The sequence below is a fragment of the Mchenga conophoros genome, linkage group LG2, assembly GCF_057382185.1.
Source record: "Mchenga conophoros isolate Kocher_MC1m ecotype Shallow Benthic linkage group LG2, M_conophoros_male_GT1.1, whole genome shotgun sequence".
Lineage (NCBI taxonomy): Eukaryota > Metazoa > Chordata > Actinopteri > Cichliformes > Cichlidae > Mchenga > Mchenga conophoros.
In genome coordinates this window covers 5,699,553-5,723,777 of record NC_140527.1, presented here as the reverse complement: position 1 = coordinate 5,723,777, position 24,225 = coordinate 5,699,553, and the positions used below count along the sequence as shown (strand labels likewise).

Sequence of the window (24,225 nt, the reverse complement as noted above, 5' to 3'; positions counted from 1 at the left end):
CCACAGAGAAGATGATCTGATTAGACTTTGGAGTGCCTTGTTGTATAAATTTGCATATTAATAAGGAAAAGCAGATTTTCTTGAAACCACTCTCTCCCTATAATACTTCAAAGATATTTTCCACCAACATCATCGATACGAAGACGAATGTATTATTTATATTACTTAAAAATAACCATTCCTAAAAATGTGAACAATGGTTTGGCAAAAGGGATTTTTTATTTTCTTTAGTTACTTTGGTTACTGTGTGATGTCAATGTGACAAAATGTACAAAAAATCTCTCTTCAAAGTCCAGAATTATGATTTAATAGTTAATTTATGTAACAAAATCAAAAAAGTGTGATTTTTTTTCAAATATTTTATCCAAATAACAGTCAGATACAGATTTATTTATTTTTTTCACAGACTTGAAAAACAAGCTCAAATGCTGGACGTAACTATGCCAACTCCGACTGTGGATTTTTTTGGGAGCAACTGTACACTTTGCTTTTATTCTCATTGTTGATGTCAGAGTTAGCCACTATTTCACCACTAAGACATTTTAGATTTTCGAGTGGAGCTCTTATCTGCAAAATTGTTAGGCAGACAGTATTTGGCTTGATCTTTGATCACACTATAGCATTACATGGCCTGTGAAGATGTGTTTGCAACTTAAAAAGCTATTTACCTGGTCCAACATCTATTTTCTGTCACACAGTCTCCGAATAACAGCACTTGCTTCTTTGACTTCCGTCTCCTCAATTTAGCCGAGCGTCACAGACGACACTGTTTTAACCCATGCTTGCCTCGATCTAATTACTTGCATGTGTTAGACTACAGGACATATTATTAAGATTAGGAATTACTCCGCAGTTGTCAATTACAAGGACCACTATTTACTGTCCTCGAGAGAAAACGGCTCATTTCATTTCATCACACAACCTAATTGGGTGATTGCATTACAGTGTAATACGGAAATAGCCAGGAAACCAATTTAGACTCTGTGAATATCACTGTAAGAAACTGGGATTAGTGCGTTGATCCATTTGTCTTGTTTTGTAGCTTCATGTATGTTTGGTATGTCTCCTGCAATTGGAGACCATCAATGTGTTTTTGTGTGAATCCATCGATCTATCTTTGCTCTCCTAAGAAGTGAAGAAAATAGACCTATAGGTAAACACTTGCTACTGATTGTTTGTAAAGTATGTAATCAAGAAGAATGTTATTTTCCAATTTGTTGCTGGCAAATTAAAGCCACCACAATGTAAAGACGTACAAAAGAAAGAAAAATAACTTCAAAAGCAAACCTTGAGGACAGTCAGGTCTCTGGGTTTATTTTTTTTCTTCATATGGGCTAAAATGGATTTTCTTCCTTCTCCTGGATCAACACAGGGTGTTCAAAAGTTGTCCCTTGGCTAGATCAACCTGCCAATTTATTTGGTCTCATGTCTTCCTTATTTTATGATCTCCTTTTTCTCCCCTATCTTGGGACACAGGAATATTTGTTATATTTATTGTCATGGTGCAGTGGTTTTATGTCCTTTATCATCCAATACTGAGGCGCACAATCAAAAAGTTGAAAGTCTTATTATTCTCCTGTTGTAGTTGTTTTACTGGAATATAAAAATGCCTCTGCTTTGCAGGTGTCACGCTGAATATATATATATTTCTAATTGCTTAGAACATATCCTCCAAGCACATAACCTGCTGTTATGGAGCATTTCTTTAGGCTAAAGGCTGCAGTGGTGTTAATAATCTCAGGAGTGTAGCAAAATTAAAAGGGAAACCACGCTTATCTAGTCCAATTAAGTGACCAAGTAACAAAAAAATGCAGAAATGTTTTGTGCTAATTGTGTTGGGCAGCACTAATTTTATTTTTGACACATGCAATTAAAAGCACATTTTTACTCCAAATTATACCGCTGGATCTTTTCATTGGTTGTGGAAATGTGTTTGAGTCTATTATACACATGAATAAATGTTTCATTAAAAGACTTTGACTTCAGTCAGGATTTCAGGGAGTTTTCATCATGTGAGTGTTTCATCTAGCTCAAACAATGCGCAAATCAAAGGGTTTCAATCTCAATTTACCTTTACTATATCAAACAGTCTGTAATATTTGCCTGAGTTAATAATCTAAATTTTTTGATGGAAACTTGTACACAGACCATAGCCTGCTGTGCGCTGTTTCTTGTGCACAGAAGAATTTTAAATATATAAATATAGAGGGTTTCCAGGCAGGGGGCGAATGTTACAAACCTTATTCTTTGTGGTCTTTTGTGTTATTAAAACTGCTTTGCACACTGTCCTCTTGTGGTCCAACCACATTTTTAAAAAAGAAATGAGCTGATAAAAATGTTGATATGCTTGTCTGAGTTGCCTTAAATTATTGCTGTGCGCTCACAAATATTTTATGCCCTGGGTTTTGCCACTTAGGCTATATACTAGCCCTGCGCACCCTCAGAGAAACACCTGTAGTAGTACTCGGTGCTGAGACGAAGAAAATAATAAATAAAACCGAGACAAAACTTTTATATTATAGAACTTTTTAGTACTTTTTAGTTTATTATACGCTTCCTTAATTTTTATGGGGCCCAATTTGCAAAAATATGCCTCTGAATTTTGTTTTTTCCTTATTATTTATTTACAGTTAAATGTACAAATCTTGTAAAATGATTCCAGAAAAAATACCAGTAGCAGTATGAAATGTTCACATTTTACAATCTGAATCTAAAACCTTTTCTTGACGGTTTGCTCACATCAGTTACTGTATAACATTTTCCCAATTGAAGCAGTGTATTGATTAGGTTTTTTATGCTGTCTTAAAGACATTAAAGACACTGTGTACATCTGTGGTGCAGATAAAATGACAATTAAAAGTGGCATAAAAACGGCTATAAAATCTGGTCTAGACCCCTTATTGCTGACAAGGGACATTTGTGGCTAAAGCATAATGAGACGCGTTTGATAGTTATTATTTAATCTTGATGATTTATATAAGCGGATATGCAGCACGTACAGAATTAGAAACACAAGTGCAGAATATATAGAAAGTAAAGTACTAATGAAATGTCCTGATGGCTAATCTGGGAGATGAGGGCAGAAGGCAGGGTCACCTATCTCTCCATGTTCACAGCTCTCTCCACACATCATTCCCTTTTCTGTCACTTGTTATGAGAACTGAGCCATTAGAGAATCGGCCTAAAATAATCTCAGTCGTTGATATTTGCATAAAACGTTGGCAGTTGTGCTTACTGGAGTAACAGCATCAATCACCTTGTAAGCTGTTCAGGTGGTAGGATTTTTAATATATAAGCCTGATGTCACTTCCCTAACATTTCCAAGTGTGTTATCCCTGCCCAAAATAGTTCTGATGACAGCATTAACGAGACCAGCATTCTCTCAGTAGTGCATTTTTTTCAGGGCATGTTTGCTTTTTGCGGGAAAAAGGACTCTCTGCTAAAGGACATTCTAATGGATATGTAGGACTTAAAGGGCTGATTGGAAAGAAGGTGATGGCACACTCAAACCGAGAGCAACACACACATGCACGCTATAACACATTCACACACTTGCTTTCCTTAAGGTAGAAAGGTCAGTATCCAGAGGAGGAAATGGTGAGCCATTGTTATGATTGATCACACGGCAAGGTCCAAAGAGGACACAGTGTCACTTTCATTGTCAAACTCATTATACCACAGAGGAAGATTCCCCACCCCGGCTCTCAGAAATCCTTCCACTGCACGCAGAGATGAGGATAGGTATGTCGGCTTGGAGAGCTGAGTGAAATGTGCTGAACAGACAATAGTTTCACACCATACTATAGTGGGAAAAAGTATAATTTTGCAACTGGAAGAAAAGGAGAGAAAAATAGGAAATATTCAAATGAGTAGTGCGATAGTTCTCACTTGGAATATTAGCAATAGTAACAGTCAACTTACACTATAAACAATAAGGAGGACTGCCAAATCAATTAAAACATAACAAAATTGAAGTCGCGCAGCCAAAGGCAGCTTGCAGAGGTTTGGAAGGATATTCTGGTCCTGATTAAAAATGAATGGTATCAGAATACATAAAGCTTTCTGGCCAAGCGCCCAGAGCAAAGCATCCTGAAACTGTGGTCACTTCAGAGGCAGGGAAAAGGCATTAGGTATCCGAGCTATGAAGGATACTCAAGTAACAGACTGTTCTCGGTTCAATTCATCTAATCACCAATGCAAACCTAAGCACTTTGCAGATATAGATTTGAGGCCAACGATTGATACTGTATACCATGTAAACTGATTCATGCTCAAAGAAAGAAAACATATTCTCATGTAAAAGGCTCTCTTCTTCATATCTTGCCTTGAACATCCAAGCTGGGCCTTTTATCTAGGTTAAACACAACCCAACACCAACAAACAGAACATGAAACAGAATCCTTAATTTAGCCGACGAAATCTCATTTCCCCTCAAAATGAACTTCACAATGTACCAATCCTGGCCCTGAACTAGGTGTGATTGATATTTGTATAATTAAATTAGTCGTGATTCAATATAAAGCTAGCTTTTTTGTGTGTTGATCTTGTTTTACATTAGCCATTTGAATTTGAGAACACATTATTGAATTAGGGCAGACTTTTAGGTGAAATACAACTCCATCATGGCATTATTTACATTGTTTCAAGGACTTTTCTTTAGATATTGGAGTTGTTGTTGGTTTTGTTATCACCACAAAAGAGATACGGCAAGGTAGAAAGAGACTGATAATACAGAGAAATGATCAAATGCTAGTCTTTCATCTTAAGCACATAATCCAGGTTCATAAAAAGCCAATGAGCTGTTGAGTCCCAACTTCTAGACGCTCATTGTTTTGGATTGTTTTGCGTCTGTGCTATTGATCCTGCTGAAGGCTTCCAAAAGAGGTGAGGCCCGTCTCTGCCAAGAGTAGAGGTCACTCAGATAAATTGGCCAGGTTGGCTTTTAGCAGCTTCAGGGTCAAAGCCCATTCATCTTATTAGACCGATGTATCCTTTTAGAGGCTTCAGCAGAAGGATTAGACAATAGAACAGCACCAGGGCATTAGATGACAGACCATTTGGCAAATAGGTTAGAGCATTTTCCACCTATTGTCTTTTTCTATATTACCTGAAGGAGCTGTCTGGAGAGTTTTGCATGGCAGCTCTAAAGGAAAATCATTGCAGATAGGAACAGTCTGGGTGATTGTTTAAAGAGTGATTTTTACAAAGGAAATATGTCAAAATATATTGCAACATGCTCAGTCCTGATTGTTGCCAAAGCTGATATACTGCTGTGTATTCAGTCATTCAGGTCTCGTTTAACTTTTTTATTTATTTAATATGCTTACATTTAAGTAAATTAACCCATGCTAGACTTTTTGTGTTTGTTTTTATACATTACTACATTTTTCCTATTTTTTAAACTACAGATGTGAGCCTTAGATATAACAAATACATAAAAAATATAAAAATTCTGGAAACTAAATCCTAAATTAACACAGTTAGTCACATAAAACAGTGCACATCAGTGAAAGCATAACATAAAGCCTACCATCACCTCCAATCAAAATTAAGCAACCCTAATCTACACCCAAAGGCACTGATATTATCAGAAGTAACTTTATTAAATTAACAAATTTTGATCCATGTCAGAACATTTTGTCAGACGCTATCCCACCATAGAGGCGACAACTGGATTTTCTTTTGCCACAAAATGTACTACCCACTAGTACATTTTCACTGGTACATTTTCAACAATAAACCGAGTTTATATCCAGAGCAGGCTTGACCGTGCTAAGGGTGGGTGACCTGGCCAAAAGAATGTCAAAATCTTTTTAGATCAAATCACTGTGACTCATGGCTAAAACCTCACTTAAAAACTATGTTTCAGGACATCCTGTTTTCACTGCAAGTCCATAATTACAAATGTCACCAGAATAATAGTTATGACATTTGATACTAAAATTCGATGCGATTGTTCTTTGATTTTTTTGTTTTGTTTTGTTTTGTTTTTTGTTAGTATCATAACCAGTACTGTGCCTACCAGTATTCTCCTCTATCCTTACATGCTGAAAAGAAGGGTGCCCTAAAGCATACCAAATGGAAAGTACATAGAAAATGCTGACTAGTGCAGTTATTGTCTAAGTGTGTGTCACTTTATTGATAAGAATGACAGTAGGAGTCGGGTATGGGAGTATACCCCCTCACCCCCAGCCAGTTGCAGAAGATGGCCGTCCCTCCCTGAGCCTGGTTCTGAAAGGAAGTTTTTTCTTCCCACTGTCACCAAAGCGCTTGCTCAGATGAGGTCATCTGATTGTTGTTGTTTTCTCAGTTTTCCTGCGTTATTGTAGGGTCTTTACCTTACACTATAAAGCACCTTGAGGCAACTGTTATTGTGATTTGGAGCTATATATAAAGTACACTGAATTGAATTGGTAAGTAATCTGCAAAGGCAATGTGCCAATGATGTCCTCGTGCTTTCAGACCAAGGGAGGAAATACTTTCAATTTAGCAAAAACCCTAAAAGATTGGTGCTGTGATCTGTTCAAAAAGTTTAAGATGAGTGAATTTAACTTCATACTAACTGTGAAGTTAGTTAATTATGCTATATATATACTATTATATATGCTGTTTATGTATACTGACCCAAACACAATGCAACTAACACTATAGGAATCATCTAGAAATATTGTTTAAATAGAGCTGTTATGTATATCCATCCATCCATCCATTCTCTTCCACTTATCCAATTTAGGGTTACAGGGGGGTGGAGCCTATCCCAGATGTCTTAGGGCGAGAACCAGCGTACACCCTGTACATGTCGCCAGTCTCTCGCAGGACTAAATCATTGAGACAGACAACCATTCGCACTCACATTCACACCTATGGACAATTTAGAATCATCAGTTAACCAAAACCCTCTAATTGCATGTCTTTGGATCGTGGGAGGAGGCTAGAGAGAACCCATGCTAACACGGGGAGAACATGCAAACTCCACAGAGACCCTGGCCTGATGGTGGGATTGGACTCAGGACCTTCTAGGTCTGAGGACAGTGCTTTGACTGCATCTGTCAATAGCGGCCCTAGCATGCAATGGCATGAGCCATTGTCTGAAACACTGAGCTTGGAGGTTCTCCATGGGCTGAGAGCCTCATTGGAAAAACAGTTGAATGACATCAGGACAAACATTTTGAAAACATTTACCTAAACACTATATAGCACCTTTTAATGATATAATCGATATGATTTCTCTGAAAAAGCGATTGCATGCCAAATTGAGATTACCCATGATCTAAAATTGTCACATCGCCCACACTTTTAGTAGACGGGCCAAACTGGCAAACTTGAGTTTACTGTTTACAATTCATTTACATGATTTTTGTGTCCAGTTTGCAGTAATTGCCATTCGGAGCTGCCAACATGCAAAGTTGCCCAGTGCAGATTAAACAAGTCGAACTGATACTGCCACTTGTTTTTTATCAACTTTTTTTTCAACTCATAGAAGAAAGCACCTTGAAATATTGAAGAAACACTTCAGCCGAAAAATGCTTAGTCAAGTGGAATAGCATCTTAACATAGATGAAACATCCTTTCACATTAGTGTGTTGTTTCAGCTTAATTTTAAACTGCACAGTACAAACAGTGACTAAATGCAGGATGACATAAGTTGTCAAAATAAACAGTGACACCGTATTAGTTTGTTTATGCGAAAATGCTCAGTCTTTCAATCATTACTGCAGCGTAGCCTTTATGTCTGGTACATTTAATACATTGGCGAAGAAACTGAAGCGTGGTGTCAAAATGACACACACAGTATTCCAGTAATTGGCTGTCCACCCTCCTCTTCTCCTCCGTATTGTTGAGAAAAAATGTGTTGGTTCTAATTCAAGCTCTAATGTTATGCTGAAATCCCTTGTTCTTGTAGTCTTTTTGTAAAGATGTAGCAGTAATGGGTAATTTCAAATGAATCATAAAATGGTGATTATTAAAGTAATTTTTGGCACAGGATTGGCAAAACCGTTCTATCATTTAACTAGTTTTGTATGATGAAAGAGATTTGTAGACATCCCTAATCACAGCACGCTGCCGCCTCCACAATTCATACAGTGTCTTCAGTCATAAAGGTTGTAATAGTCCAAACCACCAGTTTACTGCCCATCTCTTACTCTTTTCTGTGGAGCAGTTGTTGTTTTTTTGTTTTTTCTTGTACTTCTTAGACTGCCTTTCACAATAGTGACTTGTTTTCAAATCACTCGAAAATGCACTGAGGGACAGTCAGGCTTCAAGAGGAGTTTCTTGGAGTTTGCTCTTGAAAGAAGTATGAAGATGACATTTGGGACTTCATTAAAACAGCTTGAGAGCGAATTTTTCTTCCACCCTCTGCTGCATGACACAATATATTTACCATGGCAAAAGAATATTACTCACAAATAATCCAGTGCCACAGTGTGCCTCATGCAGAAGCCATTTTGCATCTTAGATAAAGTGGTGGCTGTGTGACTGATGACTCGCTGTGTAACATTAAATCATCATGTCATTCTGTCTGGGTCTATCACATTTCCACAGAACGCAACAGTTTTTTATCATTTATGTCCTAAGTAATGTTATGTGGTTAGATTACACGGAAAATGCTTTGATAATTGCTTTGAGGAATTTGATAAGGGCTTCTGTGGTCAGGACTAGAGATAAAGAAAAAAATGTACATAGGAGTTCAAACAAATGATAACTCGTTTCCTCCTTTAATATTTCATACCACAGTTTATTTTGGGTGGTGACTCAGTTCCAAGGCTGTTACAGCATTCGCTGGAGATGAAGCGCTATCTCCATTGCGTGTGGTGCCTGCCTACAGTTCTTGAGGGTAGCTTTTCCACAGACCCTGTGCTTAATTTTGTCCATCCATGCAAGTCTCAGAGGTAGCTAAGTGCCAAATGAAAGTATAGTATTAGCTACAAAATTGAACATTATGCTAATATGTCCTGGGCGACAACTTCAGTTGTGCGGGTGAAGAGCCCTTAGATTATCTAGTAGCAGTACTTTTACTCTCCATTATACTTCATGAACAACATTCATTTCACCACTGGCTGCCTACCAGGGTGGGCTATATTCTTTCCATCATTTAGTTTGTAGATGTTAGTGTTATATGCACCAGGTGTGGGCTGACAACTACATGAATAATGTGTCTAGTAGAGGGGAAACTCAGTCAGGGGAAGCCCATTCCCTGGACTCTCCATTAATATCACAGTCCACTCTTTCAGGGGATACTGCTGACATTTTGCTCTCTGTGTAATAGAGACCTAACCTTTAAGCATTGTAAGGAAGAAGCCATTTTTCATAATCCACTGTTCATTTTAGAGAATTCCCCTACTACTGCCTTCTATGCATCTGTCCTCATTTTCCTCCCATTGTCTTATACTTTTTTTTTTTCCTGTTAGGGATATGCAGCAGTCATCATTTGTTTTCAGGCTACAATGTTTAAAATAAAACTCCCTCAACTGAATCTGCAGCACTGTTACACTTTCCCCAAAAATACAGTATCTGTTGAATTTTGTGTAATTCATGAGGCAGATTTTGCAGTGGGAGCCAGGCCATAGTTGATGACTTGGTTGGATGATCAGAGTGCACATTTTGTTGTGTCCAAGTCTGCCCTAATTCCTTAAATCCCAACTTAAGTGTTAAGCCACCATAAGAAAAACTGGCAGGTCCCTTGTGCCCTTCTTGAAGCTGAGTGGGCTGAAGGAAAGTCATTGTTTCAGCAGTTGGTAATGATGATTAGCCACAATCTGGAGGATCGACTGCACATCGGTCAAATGCGTCGACATCCTCAAAGGGAGAGATGGCCTGCTGTCCTAGCCTCGCATACTGAGCAGATTGATTGTGTTTCCTGCAGAGATTTAGGGGAAATCTTTGATGTGTGCATGGTAATAATGTGGACGGCCTCTGAATTAAAGGGCCGAAGCTTTTTTAACATATTCTGATAAAATCTTAATATAAAGGATAATTTAGCTTTTTGATACAATGCAAGAATAAAATACACAAACCGTGTGCCATTTCATCTCTGCTTACTAGAATATCTCAGTATCAAAATGCTCCTTTAAAAGTTCTTGACCCATTTTATAATATGACAAGTGTTAATTTGAATGAATATTTTCTGTCACCCAGTAGTTTACTGATAACACTGTCTGCATTGTGCCTTTTCAGTCTGCGTCCCTTGCTGTCTAACAATGCAAAAATAGCTGACAGCATTGTGTAAGCAGGCTCAGAAACAGTCGCAAACTTAAAGTAATAAAGAATTCATAAACAAAAAAGTTTGGGAGCTTGAATTCTCCACTCAATACTGGTGAGCTGCTAGTGTTTAACTTTGTCGGTGCATGTTTTTTTTTAACAGCGGCTGCATGTGATCATAATGTGGTAATTGGATACCTCATTTATTTCACTTAGGTCTAACTGGAGGTCTCCATGCTGAAATTAATTTTGCATGGTAACCTACCTTGACATGATTGATGATTCACACAAATGTTTCAGGTTTTGCTGTGTATATTAGGGCAAGTGCATTCCCCATTTCAATGCAAAAGATCTTTCGTTTTTGTAATGGTATAACACTGGGCATGATTTGTGTAATTAAAGCCAATTCTGAAAGGTCCCAGTGACTAGAAGCACCCACTGGCACCATGCTTGGAAATATTGTGCTCATTTGTTCTGACTTTACTGGAAATAGACTTTATTATAGAAGCAATGATAGAATCCAGTAAATCAGGGAAAAGTATATGGTGTAGTGTTGCCATCAATAATAGATTGGAAACAAGTCGGCACTGATGGAACCTGAGGCCTTTCCTTTGTGGAGGTCTTAGTGCCGTAGCAATGCATGTGAATAATGCATGGTCCCAGATAGACTCCAGCTCCCTCTCTAGCCCTTCCACTCACTGGCTTCCTAGCTTGAAGGCTGGTGCGGCACTTTTCCCCAGCAGTGATTGGCTGTGCCTTGAGGGCAGTGGAGGAGATGGGAAATCACCTGCCCCATTTAGCCATGCTGTGCTAGCTGCCTTGGCGCCCCACTGTTCAGACCTTTGTGTCTGCTGCTGGCACTCGACATTAGGACCTCTGGTTAACTTTAGTTGGGATGCGGTGGCACAGAGCTGTCATTTGGATACTTATTATCGCCCCAGACTTTTTTGAAAGGTAAATCTACTGCACTGCACTCCCAAGGTTCTTCTTCTATTTTTTCCCCACCCCTTTTTTCTCCTCGCAGAGCAGGCATTGTGATTGGCAGTAATGCAGTGTCGCAGTTCTGCCACAATAACAGTTGTTGCTTCTGCTTCTTCCTCGATGTTTCTCACTCCAGTCACCCTCCCCCATCATTCTCCCCGCCATCTTCCTTTTCACTGTCATTTTTTTCCTTCTTTTTCTTTTCTTTTCTTTTCTTTTTTTTTCGAGTTTTCTGTCACACTGACGTATGGTGCTGGTGTGGGAAGCAACCGCCACGTTCTCAACGATCCAGCCTTGAGAACCGAGAGGGCTTTCAGCGTCCTCTCACCCAGGGGTCTCGGTGGGGAGTCCGCTGAAGCTGGGCACCCTGTCCAGCCCCCCATGGAGCGAGAGCCAGGCCACGGCACCACATAATCCATATTCTAAAGGCCAGCTGGACTGAAACCATAGTGCTCTAGGAGAGCAAAGAAATCTACCACCCCCGCCCACATCCCACTCCCCAGTAACTGAGTACCTCAGACAGCTTTAGCATGTCAAAATTGAAACTGGGCTGAATAGCTGCCATTTAGCACCAGCTCTTTAGTAGAAATAAGAGTCCGTTTTCCCCCTTAAGCTGCAGAATTAAGCATATTATGTGAAGAAAATCCTGGCCCGTTTCCCATATTGTTTACTTGGGTAAAATTTACTGCAGCATCTTTGTGTGACTGCTTTTTCGCCCCTGCTTCTCCTGCCCCCTTTTGTTTGCACATGGTGCTGTAGTGGAAATGAGCTGCTTGGCTGGAGATGGTTTGGTATCAAGGGGGCTTTTAGGGTCAACTTGCTTTGACAGCAGGAGGATAAATTTTGATGGCTGAGTGTCAAAAAAGGTAGGTATTCGAACAGACTGATATTTATTTCTTGTCCAAATGAACCCTCGTGTTCTTTTGGCCATTACCAGCAACACGGTAAAACAAATATCACACAGTTTATTGGTTGTATTGTGGGCTATCTTTAAAAATAGACTTTCAATCTGATAATTGAACATTTTTCTTGCAATGGGATAAGGCTTTAACTCACCCACGTGACTGTGTCTAGTTTTAATTCTACCCTCCGCCTAAGACATATCCTGTGGGAATTATAATGAGGTTTGTTATTCCCCAAAGAATGGAAATTGACATCATATCCAAGGTATTCTAAAGTGACTAATGTAAAAATGTTTCCTTCCTAAAATAGTCTGTCCTACACTAGGTCTCAAATACCTTTTCTTCAGGATGAAGGATGAATATAATATGGGCCACTCAATATGAATTTCACTCAAGCCGTACTGAACTGGGGCACTCGTTGATTACTAGAGCTGGAGACCAAACTCCAAACAGATTTCCCTACTTGAGCCCACAGGCGTGACCAAATTCTTTGAGTCAATGTGTGGTTGCAGTGGGAAAATGTCAAATAAGCTCTCCCTTGTTCTCAACCCCAGAGGCATCACTTTTGATGTCCACCTTCAAAGAAGTCTTATCAGTTCTTTGCTGTTTTAGTTGTTGATCATTAAAGTGGATTATTACAGGCGGCTGCGTCCACATGATAATTTAAAAAAACATGAAATGCCAAATTGATTGTGCAAGAAGATATGATGCACTTCAGCACTGTGTGACCTATTAGACTCCTATCAGAAGAAGTAGTTTTCTAAGTAGAAAAGGCAACAGCATTTTTTACAAATGCATTGCACATTATTTAGTTAAACAAGTATGTTTTATAGAGATTTAAAACAGAGGCTTTGGTATTAAAAACAGATACATATACAGGAGGGAGGGCAAGTAGAATTAGAAAGACCACAGACCCTTTTACAAAAGGTAAATGGCTTTTTGATCTGAATGCGAGTCCAAGTGCTTTAAAGATGCATTTTTCTCACTGTTCAACAGGGGGCAACTTATCTGCTTGCAAAAAAGTCTAATTGCAAAGAAGTCTTTGGACAAAAAAACCCACTGCTTAATTTATCTATAACCACTTTTCTGATAAGTTTATGTTTTTAATCAGTCGTTTAAATTGCTACGTAATGCAACATGATTTTCATTTTGTAATTTATGTCCCCATGCAGAGAGAAACATGGTGTGATTTTGGGTGGGATGCGTTGTAACCACGTGAGCGGTGTCTTTTGTTTCATCCAAAAATGTAAAAAACTAAGTTGGAGACATCCAAAAGCTCAGATGAGCCATCAAATGGAACTTCATAAACCAGCAGCTGCATCCATCTCATACAGGCTATGATAAAAAAAAACAAAAACTGTAGGTACATGGAGGCAGGGGAAGGTTGAAAAATAATCTCATGGTTTTATATCTAGCATAATCTCTTGCATATGTGATGAGAATTGAACCTTTATGTAAATATGATGACTATAGTTTCTATTTCAGACACTGTTTTGCAAGCAGTGCCTATATATTAAAGTGGACACTAATACTGTTTAGTGAAAAAAATGTAATAACCCAAAAAAGGAAACAGCTGATTCCACCGTGTGTTTTACTGCAACCACATGCTGAATAAGGTGATCTCTGGATTGCATTCACCAGCAAGCCCACACCTTTAAGCCTAAAACACATGACTTTATATAAAATCTTCACATTTTCATAGTATCTGAACACATAATAATGAATTTGACAATTTACTGGCATTTTACTTTAGCTTTAAAGGTCACTATTTTCTGATGCTTCAAATGAAAGAAAGGTTGTTGTTTTTTTTGTTTTTTTGCAGATTGTGTTAAGGGTATCTTCAAAGCCAATACTGTATTAAACCATTTATTGATCCACATACACTGTAATTACATGGGCACTCACAGATTTTATCTATAGCTCTCAAAGATCTTTCCAGTGTTTTAAGAAATAACCCTAATGATGGCAGGCAGGCTGTTCTACTGTGGGCTTTAGAGCAAACACAAAGCCTGTTATGAGCTGAAGATGTGAAGTTTCTGAAGCTAACAAGACACCTTCTATTATTGGAAAGAGAGGTTTTTAGAACTTGAGACATACAATTGACTACGACTGATATTGTCTTGGCCTTTGCACACGTTGGCATTCTTTTTTTCAGCTCGTCTTCCTCTTGTTGCCTCAACAACTTTGAAGTGTAACACTGAATAGCTGTAATACCTGACTAGGTATTGTTATCACCAGGAAGCAAAGTCAAGTAAAGCTGACCATAGAATTCATTCTTATCCTGTCTGTTGATATTATTTCTGGACTTTTAAACTAAACTTAGCGTCTATAGCATCTCTCTTCTAAATGTTAGTTGGCTTTGGATAAAATTTAAAACTGAGAAATGTGTTAGGCTTTAGATAAACGATGTCTAGACAATTTCCTAAATTCCTAATAGGGGGCAGAGTTTGACGAAATATGCACGGTGGAAATATGAGTAATAAAAAAGCCACATTCTTGGGTGATATTATATAAATCACTATAGATTTGTGTCATTTGCCGGAGCAAATCAAATCAAAACCAGGATGCTAATCAACTCAAGTGGAAAAACAGAAAATCGTATAAAATTAGAAATACAACATAACGACAATAAATATAGCAGCGTCTATCAAATGAACATAGTGATGTGTTTACTTGGGTTTACAGTTCGCTTTGTTAGATTACATTTGAAGAAAACAACTTAAGAAAGCTAATTAGAACAAAGCCATTTCCAGTTCACAGTGGACTATGGAAATAAACTGTTTTCTTTTGATAAGTACAGTTTTTGAAAGTATGTCTTATATCAGAACAAACACAGATTTCTTTTTCAACAGGCTGTCAAAAGTAAACGAACAACCCTGGTAACATAATGAATAGGAATGGGTCAAAACAAGACAGCTTCTCATCCCATTGTTGACAGATCGTATAAAAGTGTGGCATTAATGAATTATTTTTGATTGTCAGTGTTGTAAACTACAAATTTCAGAGCACATAATATGAACATTTCCAATGGCAAATGCGGCTGTTGCTCCTGTCTGCAGCTGTAAGGATCACATTTATACCACTGTATATGCTATAATTAAGCTTAAGATATCATAAAAGAATAAATTAATATGCCAGACAAAGGGTATCCAATATGTAGGTCAGCAAAGCGAAGATGAATCATAGCTCGTGTTAGAATGTGATAACCAAATGATGTCAAAGTGAAAGAGAGCCATTTAAAAGTGGCACTTTAAGGTCTGCATGCCGTACCTCAGCGGCACTCTCCCTCATGAATTCACATCCAGGTTTTCTGTCAAAGCCTGTCACTTAGCTCGATAATCTTTTCTGGAAACCGCTCCATTTTTTTTTCTTTCTTTCTTTTTTGTTTTAGGGTGGTATCCCACCTCTCCCTCCCGCTTCTCTTATGCCGCTGTTTCTTCGGAGGGGTAAACACACACGCAAAGCTCCTCAGCCTATCGTCTGTGACCGCCGCTACAGCCAGACAGCGTAACACGATCCATGATAGAGTGGTGCAAATCGCCCAGCGCTCTCGTCTACCATCTCGCATAAGGAGGGGAGAAGCCCATGAGATAGGTTGAGTTTAAAAAAAAAAAAAAAAAAGGAAAAGAGAAGGGGGAGGTGGTGAAGAGCTGCTGGAGAGTGCGGCAGCGGTGGCTGGCAACTAGAACGATGCTGGTGTGACTTTCCGGTCCACTAGGTTTTAACCCTTTTGACATCACTTGAGTGCCATCCATGTGTCAGTGTGATAGTGTTCTCGTGCAGTGTGTGGCTCGCTTAGCAGCAGTGGGAAGAGGAGAGATCCAGAGCGTTTGTAAATCCAATACAAGCAGCATCATCGCATCCTGAGAAGTGGACCTTGATACAGTAAAGCCTCAGTGGGAAATTGCTACAGAGATTCTTCAAGGTAACACAGCAAGTTCTTTTTATTGGAATAAACATATTCAAATAATCCAAAATCGAATCTGTTCTGCATTTCTGTTTCTTTTTACTGTATTTCATTATTGCTGTTTGTTCCTGGACATCTGTGCTGACAAATCTAGAGTTGAACATGAATTCCATCTGTCAACAACTTGGATGTGGCAAAATAATGTTTAATGCATTGCAAGGGCTGTGCAGAAGCAGATCTTTTCTTTGGATGGGCCTTATTGTTACTGTAGGAATCTACAGCCTATTGTATTCTTCTTTTTTTTCCCCAATCCCCTCATAGATCTTTTTCATGTGGGGGTGGCGTGTGTTTAAAATGGTACTGCATCCTAACACGTGTAAATTGATGATAGCATTCTGGTAAAAATCATGTCCACAGGCTTGGAAATATTTGCACTATAGAATAAGATAAGACGCATTCAGCAGGTTCAGGTTGCTTCTTGGTAACCTGGAAGCATTTTTGTGGTGCATTGCTCTTTCGCATAAGCACATATGGTAAAGGGATTATTGTTTCTCTCAAGTCATTAGTACTAGCACTTTATTATGTGCAAGAAATGGGGGAAATGGAACCTTAATATTGTATGAAATGCAATATGAGAAAATATCGCCCTGAGCTTTATAAACAGTGTAAGAACAATTAGATATCATATGCTTTAAAAGAAACTGCTGGTCTCGTAATTCGTTTCCCATTCCGTATTCACATGATACCCATGAAGTATTATGGGTAATGTACGCAAACAGGGGACATAGGTGTTGCTTTTTGGGTGTTGACTTGCCTTTGATTAATCATTTCGGGTTGACGTCATGGCCTCGGAGACAGAGATGGATTGAAGTGCTTAGCAGACCAATAGCTACAAAGACAAAGAGTAATTGGTGTGTAGCGAGTGGTAGCCAATGTAAGCAGAGCAGATGCATCAACAGAGGAATAAGTCTGAGTACTGCAAAGGGTCATACAGTGGCAGTCCCACATACATTTACAGGTGACAGGGAAATGTGAGCAGGTAAATGCAATGAGGCTTTCCTCTGCGGGCAATGCATCTTATGAGGCATCACTACGAATTATTCTCTGGGCCATGAGGTGAGTTCTGGAGGAAGGTGAATACATATATATTGTTTAGCTGCTGGAATGAGTGAAAAATAATTGCTTGCATCCTTTTTTTTTTTGTGCTTATCTTAACATTCATTAGGTTTGTAATTTCGAAGCAGCAGTCTCTTGGTGATATTGTTTTTGCTATAGCTGGATTTCGGTCCTATTTGCCTGTGCAGCTGTGTGTTGGAGTAATTGAGGGGGTGGACATGGTGCTGAGGAGGTTGGTATATTGTGATACAGCCATCTTAATATATGTCAGTGGTAATTACATTGAAAGAGTGGAGAAGTGTCTCTGGAGAAGATGGAAAATTTACCTCTGCACACGCTGAGTCGGAAATGCTAAAAAAGGGGTAAAGTTTGAACGGCAGCATGCATGTGCTTTCAGAATATGAACGATAACTTTAGTATCAAATAATAGAGCACGGATGGACTATCAGTACTTCCTGCAGGCTTGCTTTTGATTCATGGTTGTTCTCAGTGGACGACAGCTGCTCGGCACTTGCATCAACAGTGAGGTCTGAGCAATTTTGTTTTAATTTTCTTATCTCATGTTTCACCAGTCAGCTCTGCCAGTCTCATTCTCCTCTTAGTCTTACTGGCAAACACACGTCAGGACGCTCAGGGCCAGTGAGAGCCTTAGCCAACAAAGGCTGTTGTGCATTATGGCGTGGTTTCTAGATGAACTGTTCTATAATTTATGCAATGAAAGGATGAACTGTTGTTTAATTTATGCAATATCTGAATGAGGACTTTGTTCTTGGACAGCGCACAATTTCTCCATGCCTATCTCTGAATTTATGTGTGGTTCACCTTAAAACCAGGGTGAAAACAGCATCACTTGCCTTAAACGTTAAACTAAGAATCGCTAAAAAATGTAACTTTTTATTTACTTACATTTGCTAAAGTCTTAATTTAGTCAGTGAATTATAGTGAGTTTACCTTTTTTACCTAAAACTAAAATAAACCTGACTTGTGTATTTAATCAAAATGATGCAAAAACTTATATTCCAGAACATTTCTCTGGAATAAAGTAAAGTATGCATATTCCAATGGATATATGCTATATAAAGTACAGCTGTCCACTCTGCATATACATAGATTTGTTAGATTGTGAGGTAGGTTAATCAATTAAAAATTAGAACAGCACCTGGACCTGATTCCTCAAGAGACAAAGCTTTTTTGTCCCGTGCATTATCTTCATTTCCACATCTAAAATGATCTTAATAAGGTTTTTGGAAAGCATGTGAGTGTGAAATTGTTCAGAGTGGTGTCATGTGGGAGAGAGTGAACCCTTGTTTTTAATTAAAACTCAGTCAAATAATGTGGATGAGAAATCAGCACACCTGAAAGCTTTAGCCAGTGTCTGTTGGGAAATTTTAATTACATTTTTAAATTTAATTGCAGTAACCTAAATGTTAAATTTAATATAGCATTTACAATAATAAGAAAATAAAGAGTCACTACTGAGTCTAATAATTTGAACACTGTCGTATTAACAGCGCTGAAATGTGCTGGTGAAAAACTAAACTTTGGATTAGATGATTGTTGTTCACTGTGTCAAACAGCCAGGCTGAACTCACACCGCCGCTCACATTCGATGACTGAAAAATGAAGTGAAAATAAATGTTCTGGCAGATGGAATTGCATTCATGGATCATACGGATTTGAAAATTAACATGCAGTAGGTGTTTAAATGCCAGTGTCAATAACAGAAACACAATAGACAACTTTAAGTTACAGACTTGAAATTTGGATCAAACACTGAATTCTGTTGTTAAGAAAGCTGCAGTATTTTCATGTGTGATATTATCTAAAAATGAACGTGTTCTTTTTTCAGTTTAATGCAGAAACTGTGTAATTAAAACTATATAACTAATATTAAAATGATCAAACGACATTATAAGTTTTGACGTGGCTGTTTTTAGTAAGTACAAATGAGGTTTTAACTATATGGAGTGCAACGAATAAAATGTGCATGTTCGCTGTTAAACAATGAAATGAATATTAAATTTAAGCTTCTGGTCTTGAGTCATGCTAAGAGTACCATAGTTGTAGCAGTGTGAGAAGTACAGTATAAAATGTCATAATATGGATACTCCGGTAAAGTAAGAAAGTAAGGAATTTGTGCAGTGCAAACTCTACAGTGTCAAGAAAATATGTCATGGTGGCAAAAAAAAAGGCAGATAGTTCTCCCCCGTGTGTAAATTGTAGAGTTGAACTGACAGGTGGGCAAAACTACAGGGTTCTGACTGCCTGTGAAAGTGTTGTTTGTGTTTGGTATTCTTTATCTTCATATTTGACCTTTTTAAATTCTGTGAGTTTGCTCCAGTCTTATACACTTGGCAGGGTGCAGCCAACTTTCCTGGATAATAAAAGTTCAGCATGTTACGCTGTTATTGAATTTTACCACCATCTAGTCTGTGCTAATGAGTTGTTCATAACACCTATAAGCACATTTGTGGCTGTCTTGCTGTAGTGACCAGAATTCATAGGATAATGATGGTCCTTGCCTCATGTAATGGCGATGGGAAAAGTCTGGAGCCACAGTTCGTCAGCTGTTTACTGTGGACATTTACAGGTATCATTATCCACATGGTGATACCAGTGGGTGGCTACCAGAGCTGGAGGTGAAATAAGCTATTTAGCAGCTTTATGAGAGCATCCCTAGCCCGCGATGTTTTCACATCCAGGGTCAAAACTTGGCAGCCATCTAATCTCTCTCAGTCTCAGAGCTTTCATTAGCATGTCACTTGATCAATCAAGGCTGCTGCAAGTGCCAAAGTCAGACACATTTTTAGATAAAAGGAGCATAATCATAATACCTATTTAGATCATCACTATTCACTGTCATAGCCAATTTAAGTGTTAATTTTCATAATGATGCCTTGGGATATTGGGATATTTTGAGTGCCAATATATTTTGCCACTCGAACTAAATTTTTCTGACTTTTGTGCCAACGCACTTCCAATGGGAGTGAGAACGAGTAGTGAAAATATTGATTACAACAAGTGGTTGTTGTGTTTAATATTGATTTTGTGAGGATTCCTCAGGCTAGATATGATGTTATACAGAAACACTGATATTTTCTAGAATTCCTGCAACGGAATCGTCTCCTTTTAAGTGAAGATGACAGATAAAGGTTAGGTTGTCTCACCTGCCAAATGCCAGGCTGTTGTCACATCTGGATACAATAGGACATGTCAGAAATCCGTGGCCCCTCCTATTATCCGCCTTTACTTCTTTCTTAATCAGGGGCAGTGGATGGGAACGGAGGCAAAGAGTAGCTTTTTATCCCTTAATAAAAGGCCACTTAGGCAGATATTTCTCCCCAGACTCATCAGCTTTGGTCTCTTGTTTTTTTCCTGGCACCACATGAAGGAGTTTGTGGAAGAGGGCAAACATTACATCTAATTAAGGATACTTTTCATATAAGCTCACCTCTCTCCCCAGTAATTTCTCTTTTCACCCGTTTCTCCTACCTCTCCCCGCCCTGCATCTCTCCTCTCTTCTCTGTCTTTTCTCTTTCTTATCATCCATCATAGGAAGCCCAAAGGTGCCCTTCACAGTTACTGTACCTTTCTGGTTAGCTCTTGATGCCTTTTGAAATCATTGGCTTACCCATGCTTTGATGTTGCCTTCAAATGGAGACTAAGCAAAACTTTGAAGTCACGACCTAGATGTGGCCAAGAATGTCGAATCACTGCAACAAAAGTTCACAAAATTTGTTGTTTGCGAATGTGCTGCGCATCATTAACATGCTGTACGTTTTGAGTGGTAGCATCTTGAAGGGGTTTTTCAGGAATCAGCAGTATTTGTTTTGAAAAGTGAAAGGGAGGGAATGAGTGCTCTGTCTGACTTTGTTCTATTTCTGGGAATGGCTGCTGGAGGATTACTGCAAGTGGCAGAGTGTTCATTATTTAGATGGCAGTAGTGGAGTTGGGAAAGGGTGGTTTTATAAACCACTTGACTATGACATGTGTGCTGCTATACTAGACGCAAAGTTTCACCTCCTTATTTTTTTCTTTTAGCCGGGGCACTTGTGGCAGCTCTCTGCCAGAGACAGTCGACACTAACTGGAATTGATGGAGCAAACTCAGATTGATGGAGTTAATGGATGAAATCGTTGCGAGTTCTCCAGGATTGCTCTCCATATAGGCTTTGAAAGTCATGAAGCGTTCATCCAGCTGTTTCATGGTGCATGTCAGATGTGGTATTATAGTTTTAAAATACAGCATCTTTCCTGCTTGTTATTACATACAGTATGACTGAGCTGAATATCTACAGCAGGAAATCATTGTTGAGCCTGGCTGATTATGAAATGATGACCGTTTTGTCTCCCTGCCCGGCTCTGTATTTCTTCAAAAAGATGAGTGGCGATAGCAGAAGCGACATTTTGAGATGGCCTAAGAGAAAAATGTGAATCTGAAATGAGAAATCTGTGACAGTTATGTGTTGCAAAGCAAAAGATGGCGTTCTCTGCCAATGTGTTGGGACACCAGCAAGGAATATTCTCCCAGTGTTACACTACCGTCTCTATTGGTTGAAGTGTTTACCCTGACAGTTTTCAGCTTGGACACAGAGAGGGTCCCGCCGCTGTGATTAATGCACTGCCATGCCACCATGGTACAGGATGTCTCTCGGCGGTCTCCTTCCCCTGTCCAGTACTCCTCCCTGATATTTCACTAATGTGACATGACAATAAAGAGATTGATAGTGATCATTATGCTGCTCTCAAAGAGTAATGTCACTTCCCAGCATGATCCAGCCAGTTTCTAATTCAACTACTGCTGTGGGTAGCATCTGAGCAGTGGTGTTGCATATATTTACTGTACATATACATAGCAACAACCGAGTTATGTTAAACCACAAGCAGTGACATTTAAGAATTACCTCCCACTGCTGTTATTTCAAAGTACTGAAGCACTGTTTGCATGTTTAGCTGTGAATACAGTGCCTCAGGATGGCTCTATCCAACTGAGGAACTTGACACTGCAAGTATCACCACAACACTTTGCGGGCTATATCACCATTTCCCCAGTAGTCTGTCTACAAATAAAGGTGTGAGGGTCATTCATTTGTTTCCCTTGCTGTAAGTCTTTATAGCTAAGTTGATTTGTTTATCTGTATGTGTTTAGCCCCTGGCCCCAATCTTCTGAGAGAGAAAGAGGTTTAGCATTTAAATTGGTTGATCCACCGCACGTTTGCTAAACCTGTTTTTAAAGCATTACATTGATGAAAAGCAGACACTAATCCCTGCGGGTGTGCGACCTTATCTGACTAAACACCTGACAATGAGATTCTATTGTCACTCCGGGAACACAAAGACTCTGGGTAAATGTGCCTTGCCATAGTTATTGACCTCTGAGGGCTACTGTAGCCGCAGGTGAACTCACTACAAGTATGATTTACAGCATGAAGTTTTGAGAGCAGAGGCTGTTGTTTTTGACGCTAGGCATTGCTGGAAAGCTTCTGATTCTTTCTAATTCATGCAGTAATAGTAGTTTGTCCGCTGTTATTATCTTCTCTGCCTAAACATTTGCTACAGTAAATCCTCAGTGTCCAGACCTGACTGAAGAGATTGGGATAGCATATTAGCTTTGAGAGGTAATCCCAGAATCTCCTGTATGCATTTCTCTTGTGCTTATATTCACACAAACTGATCCTCTAGTATCACACTTCCCATTGTGTATTTAGCCAGACAAGACATTTAGTCAATATTGCTGCTATGAATATGTAGGAGGAAAAAGGCCTTCACCTGAATGTGGCAGATTTGATTTTGAACTAAATCATAGGGATTACATTATTGACAGTGCCTTGAATAAACATCAGGATGAGGTCAAAATTTATTGTCTGACATTATTTGTGCATATCTGGAACACGTTGAGGTTTTAAATCAAGCAGAGATTGGATCTGATTTTTTTTTTTCCTCATTTATTGAATTGAAAATTTACTCTGTGTGATAAATTATCATAATGTGATGTTAAACGCCCCATCTTGACATGATTTTTGCACAGACAGTGAGAAAGGATCGTCTTGTGGGATTAAATGTGTTATCAGATGATGTCCAGCGTTACGGATTGGCAGTGAAGTGTATCTCTGGACTATGAGCGCTGCATGTTGAGTTGCTGCCTATGTTGTTGAACCTTTTCAAACTGCAGTATGCTTCTTGAACAAGATTTTTTTTTTCATTAGAATGGATTCTACTGTCATGATATAGCATCATAATATGCTGCAGAGATCAAACAAGTTGAATAGAAAGGAAACAAATGGCAATTTGCAGCAGTCCATTGTGGATTATGGTTGAAACTTGATATATAAAACAAGTGAGTCCAGACTGTGGTGTAAACGATGCGCTTTCTAGTGTATCAATACACTACAGTACACTTCAGTCTGAACAAGAGTAAAGCACATACAGTATTATCATACAATATTATTTCTTGCAAGAATATTAACTAGCTGCTATATTTTTAATAGATTGACAACTTATGGTCATACTAAAGCATATGTTGCTGCTACTGCCGTTTCTCTGAGATTTCACTTCTCAGTTTCCATTGTCAGTCTTGTCTTGGCTTTTATGATCTTTATTCTGATGGATGTATTCCAGTGTGAAATGATTCAGCCGGGTGTGAATGTGGACCATCCTTTGCCTCCTACTGCTGCCATTTGGTGAGCGGGAGGAAAAGCACAGGGACCGTTGGAGGAGGCATGAGAAAGCTCGTGTGTTGATGGCGCACCTCCCTTATCTAATTGAGGCAAAGCAAACATGATTAAGCCTAATCTGAAGGACGATCTGTGTCTTCCACCACAGAGACGTTCCACAGTCATGCACGCTCTGCTGGATGAGCTGTTGCGAGGCAGGCCGGTGCAGTTTAAAGCTGATGTTTCAACAGAAACAATGGACTGCAGAGAGAAATTTATTTTTCCATCAACACCAATTCCAAAACTGTCTTTTACCTGAGCTACTGCATAGATTCAATTTAATCAATTTTACAGCATCACAACTGTTTTCAGATCTTTAGGCACTATATGATAGGGATATGGTTAAAGATAAGAAATTTATAGAAAGACCATAATCTGTAAATGTGGTTTATTAAAGATGAGACATA

At 38.9% G+C, this 24,225-nt stretch overlaps 1 protein-coding gene across 8 annotated transcripts in view; it reads left to right on the top strand.

The window, feature by feature from the left end:
• The window catches only part of LOC146581590 (teneurin-3), a 133,494-nt gene that overhangs the window by 21,018 nt on the left and 88,251 nt on the right, over positions 1-24,225 (top strand). Inside the window, exon 1 of one of the 8 annotated variants that reach the window (XM_085284277.1) lies at positions 15,282-16,008. The exons of the other annotated variants lie outside the window; for them this stretch is intronic. The gene's annotated coding sequence lies outside the window, so the exon portion shown is untranslated. Of the gene's footprint in view, positions 1-15,281; positions 16,009-24,225 lie in introns of those variants that run through there. 8 annotated transcript variants of the gene reach the window in all.